This window comes from Cygnus olor, chromosome 3 (assembly GCF_009769625.2).
Source record: "Cygnus olor isolate bCygOlo1 chromosome 3, bCygOlo1.pri.v2, whole genome shotgun sequence".
NCBI classification, from domain to species: domain Eukaryota; kingdom Metazoa; phylum Chordata; class Aves; order Anseriformes; family Anatidae; genus Cygnus; species Cygnus olor.
In genome coordinates, this window is record NC_049171.1 from 115950086 (window position 1) to 115959790 (window position 9705).

The window sequence follows — 9705 nt, forward strand, 5'->3', positions numbered from 1 at the left end:
AACATGGAGCAGGCAAGCACCCTTCATACTGCTGGGCTTTTCTTTTGCCTTTCTTTTTCCCTCTCCCCTCCCTCCCCAGCATGTATATCATGTACTGTATGAGGGCCTGTTGATGGCGCTTGGCGGATTGAAATCGGTGAAGATAGGCTGTGTTACAAGAGCTGAGGATATAGCACATGTAGACTTAATTATAAAATCTGCAAATAAAAGAAGTGTTCAGTGTACCCGAGAAATCACGGAAAGGTTTAGTGTTTCACCAGGAAGCTGACAGCACCGCAGTGGACCACAATTAAGACTTTAAAATATGTAACAGCATTTTTATGACATCAAAGTACAGTTGCCGCACAAAGCAGCATTTATGAAAAGATCCCTGCTCTTCACCCTACAATCATGATGTACATATTGGCAATAAGGAAGTCAGCAATAGCTATTTACTGCTCTCCTGCAGCTGTGGACTTATAACTTAGGTCCCTAATTAAGTAGAAGCAGGGCTAACCACGAAGCACACCACAGTGCCTTAAAATGGCTTTCATACTGCGGAAATCTGGTGTTTGGTTACTCCAGAGAGTGGGTTTTTTCCCCTTGAAAACTATATTTGCACATTCAGAAATAATTATCTGGAGGTTAAAAAAAAATGCTGTCTTGATGCACCAGGAGATCTAAAGAGCTTTTCATGGAAAGCATTTTAAAAAAAATAAATCCCACTCTATATGGGAGATATTGACACCAGCCCCAACTTTGTCATCAAATGTGAGTGATTGTTAGCAAAGAAACTAGTCATGCTGCACAAAAGAGATCACAGCATGTGTGTAAATCTGCATAACCTAATTGACTATCTTGGGAACGTGATCTTCAGCTGTAAAAACCCGCTTTTGACAAAACAAAAAAGTTAAAAAGGAATGTCGCATCATTATGTTCCTTAAATGTCACAGGAACTGCAGTAAGTGCATCTTGGCAGAGGCGAGCCTACATCATTAGTTCCTCTCCTGGTTGCTTTTAGGTTTTTTGTTCCACATGGCCTGACTTGACAGGACAACAAATAGGCCTTTTGCATCTGTACACATTTATTAGTGGATTTTATCGTTGGACATCAAGGAAATTGAGTCTCATCTAAAGGTTTATGACTGTACACATCTGTGGATTTTACTACCCTTCTTTCAAACAAACAAACAACAGCAGCAGAAAATTATTTTTGGAAAGTACGCTCTAAGATTTAATAATCATTTGATGTTCGGAGAGGTCCTTGGCTGTTTGTCCAAACGCTTGCTGAACATTTGTCGAGCACTTTGCTTACTGGCAGGGGGGTGCGTAGGAGGCTGGGGGCGGGTGGTCGGGCTTGCTTCTGCCCTGCACGAAAAGGTGATTTGTGTAATTACAGCCTTCCTCTCTACCCCCAGAATAGCTGACTTCTGATGGATCATGCATAGAGACAACTTACGGGGAATAACCACCTTTGTGCATACAGAAATTCTGCCTCTAACTGATAAAATTCAAAGGAACCCCAGGGGCATTAAAGTGGGGCAGAATATTGCCCTGTGCTGCCCCTGCTCTGGTTTATTAAGTAAGATTCCAACTTGTTCCAGCTGGTTGGCAGGAGAGGCTGAAATCTAGCTAAGGGAAAGCAAGGCCTGAACGGTCGGCATGCCGTACTCATTTAAATTCCCGATGATATTAGTGGGTGGAAAAAAAAATGTTGAAGATTTCCTCATAATCAAAGTACTGCACAGTTCCTATGCCAGGAACTTCACACCTGGCTATAGTCTGAGCTGTCATATTTAAAAAATAAAATAAAATCAGAATCCCAAAGCAGATCTTGGAAGCAGCGGCTGAGTGTAAAAGGAAATGGTGCATGCCTGACATTTCAGAGGAGCTTAAACAACGCGTTTGAGTGAAATGCTGCCTAGTTTTTCTTAATGCTACGTTTAGCATTAAGTTTTTAAGCATTAAGCGTTTGAGTGAAATGCTGCCTAGTTTTTCTTAACGCTATGTTTAGCATTAAGTTTTTAAGCATTAAGCATTAAGCATTATGTTTTTCTTAATGCTATGTTTATTCGGAAATGTAAAAATGGGAGCTTACATGCAAACATTCTGAAATGTTTTGCTGATAATAATTTAAGATTCATAACTCCTAGTTGGCGTTGGAAAGGGGCTCTTCAAGGTAAAAATTGAGGTCTTATGTTAATGGAGCCTGTTTTGATGAGTTATGCTTTGTTCATGAATATTTTGATAGTTAACATGAAGGAGGACTGGAAGCTGATTTTTAACTATTTTTTTTTCAGACTGGGGGTAAGGATGGGGGAGCACTTTGGCCTAACAGGAGATGCTTGCTATCTATCTTACACAAAGGATGTTGTTTCATCAAAACAGCTTCAACCTGCTTTATTTCTGCTTGCAGGTGTTTCACCTGTGATGTTCTTTTCTAATGGAGAGACTGACTGGTAAAAAGAGCCTGAGAAGATGGTGTTTGTTAATCCGTGTTTTGTAGTGAGAAAACAGGACTCTCAGGTGACCTTACAGACTGATTTTTACTCTGATGTATGCTGATAGATTTGCTTTGAGGCAGGCTTTTGTACACCAGACTGTGGACGAAGCGCCTGGAGAAAGTGGAGAGGGACACTTGTCACTTCCTATGCAGATTGGTAAATGAAAAGCAGGGGCAGTGGGTTCAAGTCAAGCAGGAGGAAATGGCTCTGCACACAGCAAAGTACACTGAGCTGTGACACACTGTGGACATAAGTTCATAAGAATTTGTGAAGGTACTGGACAAGTTAAAGAAGAAAGTAGAGGTCTGGTGAATGCAAAGGGTGACACCTCTGCGCAGTGATTTTTTGACATCTAGGAGAACACTCCGTGGAAGCATTACAACAGAAAACTGCACGACACTCACATTTTCATCAGACATGGTTTTTTGGGTGCCCCAAGAGACAGGCTACCAGACTTCTCTGGTGTATCCCTGGAGAGAGGGCTACCCTTCCTTCTGGCTGTGATCATGATGGTCCATTTGGAGGCCCGCTTCAGGACAAGTGTTGTGCTTGGTCTTGCTCCTTTGTGACTGCCAGAAGGTCGTGACAGCACCTGGAGCTGGGCCAGGGCCTCCATACAGACCTCCCAAGTCCCCATGCTGCAGCCTGACCTCAGGATCGGATTGCATTGTCATTGCTGTTTAAATAGGGCTGTCTGGATAAAGAGAAAGCTGCATGTAAGACTAAAATAATAATCATCTTAGAGATGTTTAGCCATCGGTTTCTCTATGGGGCCCAGCAAAAAGCCCCAAGAGCAAGTCTTCAGGACAGAGGATAGAGCAGTATTTATGCCTTTTGGTGTGCTGTTGCAGCCAGCTCATTTAACAGTTCTGCAAAGGCAAAGTTTAAAGAAACAGTTGCTTGCTGGGAAGAATAAATGTATGTTTTCTCTATACCACACAGTGCAAGTGAAACTGCCACTGAGGTGAAGAAAGCCTGTGGCAGTCCCTCTGCTCAGTCATTTGTAAACCTTTGAATGAGTTCCCAATGCGAATTGTTACTCCGCTCTGCAGTGGGCTACTTTTTGGCCAGCTCAAAGAAGCCCCAGAAAATATTGCACCCATATGTGCTTTTTTTTTTTTTTTACATTCTCATTAAGTTTATAAAACCCACAAATTTAGACCATCTGTCCTATAAATGTTTCTAAACTACACCAAGATGAAAAAGCTGTTCTAGCTTTTTGATATAAGCGGTCAGCAAACCAAACACAAAACCAGAGCAAAGCAAATATTTTCTTGTCATACATGCTTCCCAACCGTGACGGATGAACTGTTATTTTTGATGTGTGTTTGGATCCAAATTTTTGAGAGAAATGCCTCCTAGATATGCGCACTTAACACCAAACCAGTTTGATATGAGGAATTCTTGTTGGGGAGGGGGAAACAGAGAGAAAGTTGCACCACATGCTGCCCATGGACTGTATTAAAGAAGCTGTTTCTTCAATTATTCATCTTCCAACTGCCATGGTGACTGCTATAACAAAGCCATCCCAGGCATGGGCTATGTCAGCCAAGACTCACGGTAAGGTGTTCACGCTTCCATTCGACCCACCTCGCTCTTGGATGTTAATCCAGGGATATTTATCGTCCCCACGTGAGACTCCAAAGTATGGTTGGAGCACAATAACGAAGAGAGGCTGTTTGCAGGGCTTGGCTGACAGGTGGGATTAAGCCCAGGTCCTTGTTCACAGCCAGACTCAACAGCAACCCGGCTATCGAGAAAAGGTTCGATAAGGCGAGTGGTAGAATGTGGAAATCTCACTTGAGATCCCTTTTCCTGACGTTACTATGGACACAGCAAATTCCCAGTCTAAACCCTTTAGGAATGAGAAGGCACTGTTAAAATTGTATACTCTGCTTGGGGATTTACAGCCCAGTGGAAAAAAAGAAATCTGACTGCATCCGACTGCCTTTTTAACTTCCTCTGCTATTGACACATTACTGCTTTGAAAGCCAGATCTTCACCCAAATACTGGGTCAAGGATATCTTGAAGATGTAGGATGGACCCTGATTTTATATAGAAGGATATCTTTCACTGTTTGCTTTAGGTATATTACAGCACCTACAATTGCAGCTCCTGCAGGCTTAGCCAAAGCACAGATAGGAAGGGGCCAGTCATGGCACATCTGCGGAGCTGTCTTCCTGGGTGCTGAGGAACCAGCCACAGAGCAGTTTGGAGAGGAGCTGTGAATGCTCAGTACCCCTGGAGACCCTTACTGAATTCTCACCTCTTTTTCCTGGAGGACGAAAACGATAGTGAAGTTATGCCAACAGTGAGGGATAAATTGTTGCATGTGCAAGCAGAGCTGTTTTGTGTTTTTTTTTTGCTTATTTTGTGTGTGTGTGTGTGTGTGTGCCATTGAACTCAACTTGCCTATCTTCAGCCATTGTCTGTGCAGGTATCCACACCTGATAGTCCTTTGGGCTCTCTTTATCATCAGTAGGATTGCACTTAAGGACAATTCATCTAACCTGTTTTAATTGTCTATCTTTGAGGTGAGACATGACTTAAAAATGTTTATTTTTCTGTGTGTGTCTAGGGGCAGTTGAGATAAATGGCTTGTAGATGCCTATGCTTGGGCTGAGGAAAGCATCCTAGATGTCAGTTCCCTGTTCTGCTACCAGCTATTTTTGCCTATAAAGCCATGGTGCAAAAGCATGAGGTCCTAGTTAAACAAAATAAAAGCTGAGCTGCAATCACCACTGCCATCACTGCCTGACTCTTTCATGGTATTTGAGGTTTCTGCATCTGCACTTGCCCAGCCCAAGTCCGATTCCAAAACTGTACAGCTCTTCTGACACTTTACCTTCTGCTTCATGTACCTTCAGGTCCCGTCCTGCCTGCTGATCACCTCACAGAGTTCTGCTCCTCATTCTGGGAAAATGAAGGTTTATTCTTCTGTCCTGGGTTTGGGCTTTGACAAGTCTATCAGTTTTTAGGACAAAGCAGTTACTTCAATGAACAGCAAATCTGCTGAAACAGATGTATCCTCCATGAGGTTGGGACAAATTGGCAAACAATTTTGGCTTAAAAGCTCTGTGTGGACAGAAGAGATGTTGAAACTTTGTCAGTGCTTTATTACTATATCCATATTTGGGGAAATTTGAAACATCTAAGTTAGGTTTTACCTCAATAGAACTTCTGGTGATTTGATTTTTTAACTTTTAAACATAAAAAGGGACCTTTCAGGAGCAGGAATGATTTTTTTTTTCTTTGCCTGCAAAGCCCAAAGCTTGCATTTGACACAACCAAGCTGGGCTTCTTTCCCTGGTCACCCAATGGATTTGTTGGCTATTTCCACAGCCTGAGTTGTAACTGCTGGGGAAAAATGCTGCCTTCTGGATCTTGGCTCTGTTACGGGAGAGGCTGTGCAGTGCATCAGGGTGTGATATGTGTTGTGTGATGTGCCTGTTTCCTATAGGGTGCTCCGAGATCACCGGGAGTCTTTGTAGGGGCACCAAAGGATTTTCCATTCATAACTTGGTGGGAGCTTCATAGGTCGTCTGATTCCTACAGCCTCCTGCGTATATCTGGTGTTTTATAGGAAGTGCAGTTACATTATCAGCCTAAAATTGTGCACTTTACATACAAGTCCTTAAAAAAACATGCAACTTTTAACTAATGTACCTATATATGAAAACTTCACATGCACACATTTGCTCACATACTGGACAAAGATCTGAATTCACTGCTGAATTGCCTTACCGATCTGCCAGGCCCTGCAGCCAACCAGCAGCTCTTGATAAATCAGGTTTTAAAAAGGAAAAAAAAAAATTGGAACACCCCTTAAGAAATGAAAGCGGAAGATTGAAAAGAAACATTTTAGAACCAAGAGAAAAAGCACACAAAGAAACCATTTTGCAAAAGATTTGGAGAAATCATTAACTCTGCTCCTTCCCCCACTAAAAAGAGTGGAAATACAAATTGTCAGTGTTCTCTTCAAAGGTTTGCAGAAGTTCAGCATGCACCAGGCTAAGCAGTGACATTTTTTCTGTTCATTCATTTACAAAAATAAACAGGAAATTTTGCATTTTCATTCTGTCTAGTGAAACCCCATTACAGCCCTTCATTATTTTTCAGAGGGTTTTCCCCCTCATGCAACACAAACACACGGGCACATGCATTATTCTGCCAGCTGAAATGAGTGTCTGAACTTGAAGTGGGGTCACTAACACTACTATGGGTAGTGCCGTGCTTGTTTTAGCCAGGCTTTTCAGAACCAGAGCAGCTGACTTAGATCCCGGATCCACATCCAGGTGGGCAGCCATCTCGCCGCCTGTCCCCCAGACATCCTCTGTGGGCTTGGGGGGGCTGCGGTGGAGGCTGGGAAGGGAGGAGGAGCGTAGGTGTAGCATACCCCGTACGGTTATGAAAGAGCTCAGGAATCTGGGACACTAGCGAAGCGCTCCGGTTGGTTGTCAGTGATGTCAGCTTATACCTTTGCCAGTAATGCCCAGTAGCTGCCTGCTGTATTTCTGATGCATCAACATACTTCTAGCAAGTTGCTTTTCATTCTTAACAGCATGTTTCTTTAAACAAGAAGAAAAATATTTTATTTTACTGTTAGGGGGAAATATCCTTCTTTGAAAGAACTCTGAAGACTGCAACAGATTCATCCTTTTGCATCAGGGAAGTGTGCGTGAAGGTTTAGTTTTAGGAGCTGGATCCAGTTGTTGCCCTCTTCTTTGCACTCACATGTCTGCAATGGATGTATTTAATTGCTCATTTATTTATTTAATAAATCACCAAATGCCAGTGTCAGTATTCTGCAACCCCTCACTGTCACACCTCTGCCTAATTGTATTTTACAGCGGAAGGATGCTGACTGCTCTATCTGTTGTCTGTATCTATTTTACTTTTCATATCTATTTTACTTTTCCCTTGAACTGGGAATGTTCTTACTTACTGTGCTTATGGTATGTTAGCTGCCAAAATTTGAATTTTACTCCCCCCATAGTGCAGCAAGAAAGCAACACGATGTTTGCATTAGTGCAATCAAAGTAGAGATGTGCTGTTATCTTCCCACTTTGAAAACAGAATTGAACTGGTGTGAAAGGTATATACTTACATAAGTGATGAACATGTTTTATGCTTATATAAGTAATTGTACATATACATCACTTAACATGGTTGAATTGTACAAAAATGCAGAAAGATGCAATCCTTTATATTGCTTTGTGTCACAGCAGTATTTAATTACTTTGCGCACAAATCAGTAGCTCTAGTGAAGTCCTAGAATAGTCGATTTTGTCTGGCAGTAATTTATTTCCTCATCATGAGCAAAATAGGTTGAGCTGTAGGTCTTCCTTTGCTGTTACCCTTTGCACTAGTGCTTGCTGGAGGTGTGCAGGGTAGGAAGATACAATGCTGCAGCTAGATTCCCATGAACTTCGGACACAGAGCCATCAAGTGCCATATACTCGTACAAAATCAGAGATTTCCATAGTAGGAAATACTGTACTTTTACTCCATGAGTACCACAGAGACCAGCATTTATTAATTATTCGCTTGCTTGGACTTGTTTTTCCCTCTATCTGTGGGTTTAGATGGGCAAACTGAGAACGGCTATGATTTTTTTAGCTACACTCAGGAATGCATTACTAAAAGTATTGCTATTATTAAGGACAAATGACAGAAAACATTGTTTTATGTCTCTTTCTGAATGCAAAAACCCTCAGCGATACTTCTGACACCCATCTCTACACCAGCGGAGGACCTTGGTTCTCAGGTACCAGATACTTTTCCATCATTTCAGTTGTCAAACACAGGAATTGATCCAAAGCTCACAGAAATTAACAGGCAGCATTTCTGTTAACTTCAGTGCAATTCATGTCAGACTTGTGCTTTGGAAAGGCTGTTTTGTTTTCCTTCCCTCCCCAAAATAAAACAGGTGGCTGTTGCCAGCAGCAGCGATAGCTCTCGTGCAGAACTGAGTCTCCTCCAAGAGGCACACCATCTGCCCACTGATTGATCCTCCAGTTAAGAGGTTCTTTTGCCAAGTCTGTTATATCTGCAGTATTTGCTTTTTGACATCTTTGTGTGTATATAGGAAGTAATTAGGAGTTTTCCTGTCTCATGTCAGAAGAAGACCACCGACTGACCCTGCCTGATGTGCTTTTAAATAGACAAAATGATTGATGTGCAAGTTTTCAGTATTGACAGAATATAATCAATTCACTTATCATTGAGTCTTCTTTGCAGTGAGCTATATAAGCAGCCCCATAAATAAACATAGTTGCTATGAAAATGTTTCACCAGAACACAAACCTAGCGATTCTCTGAATTCAGTATGATTTTTTTCAGCTGATGAGAAATTGTGAAGTGTTGGGCAGTATATCCCAGTAAGAATGTTTCCTGTGCTGAATGTACCACCTGTTAAACCCAGTATCCCCCATGCCTTTGCATGTCAGCAGGTAGAGGAATCAGGTTGTGAAGTGAATGAAGCTCACAGAGAGGCTAACATCAGTATAATTAGCACTGCCTGGAGATGAGCAAATCAGCATTCCAATATGCAAAGTAGAGTGGAAAAAATACCTGTCAGCCTTTCAGGTTGTGATCAGTAGGGTTTGCTGCTTTACTTTTTTGATGAGGAACAGCTATGGATTATCAGAGGGTAATCAGACACAGTTGACAAGCTGGTAGGGTCGTCGTGCATCGCTCCTTTGAAACGCTCAAGTTTATGCGGTGTCAGAGCAAGCCAGGGCATGAACCAACTGGGCTGAGTTATAACAATAGTTTGCATCACAAAGGGACGGATCATCAGCTGGGTGAGATCAGGTCAGTTCTGCAGTGCAGATAAATCCGTTTGCTCCAGGTGGGTATTTGCCCCCAAAAGCTTTCTCCTGATATCTGCCAAACTTCTATTAGCACAGGAATTTGATATGATCTCGATTGGATAGATGACTGTCGGTCCTGCAGCCATCCCAAGTGAGAGGTGCTGTAATGGGTAAGTTTTAAAAGGAGACCACATTGAGCCATGACCTCATTTTTAGAAATGACCAAAAGCGTCTGTTTTTTGTGCGGGCTGTGTTTTGAAAAATGACTTTTTTCTAGATTGGAGATTGTTTTTTGACAAAAAGAATTTATTTTTTAATTGACATATGAAAAGTGAGGGTTTTTATTATTATTATTATTTTTATTTCTTCAGTTGTATGGCTTTAAACATGTTTCCTGCCCACAGGT

At 41.9% G+C, this 9705-nt stretch overlaps 1 long non-coding RNA gene across 1 annotated transcript; it reads right to left on the reverse strand.

Moving 5' to 3' along the window:
* Window positions 1-2304: 2304 nt before the first annotated feature.
* On the reverse strand, window positions 2305-9265 carry LOC121068310. The gene is made up of 3 exons (XR_005818796.1): window positions 9058-9265; window positions 5330-5559; window positions 2305-3177 (listed from the first exon to the last, which is right to left on the reverse strand). It is a non-coding gene; the product is annotated as an uncharacterized LOC121068310 (long non-coding RNA).
* Window positions 9266-9705: the final 440 nt, after the last annotated feature.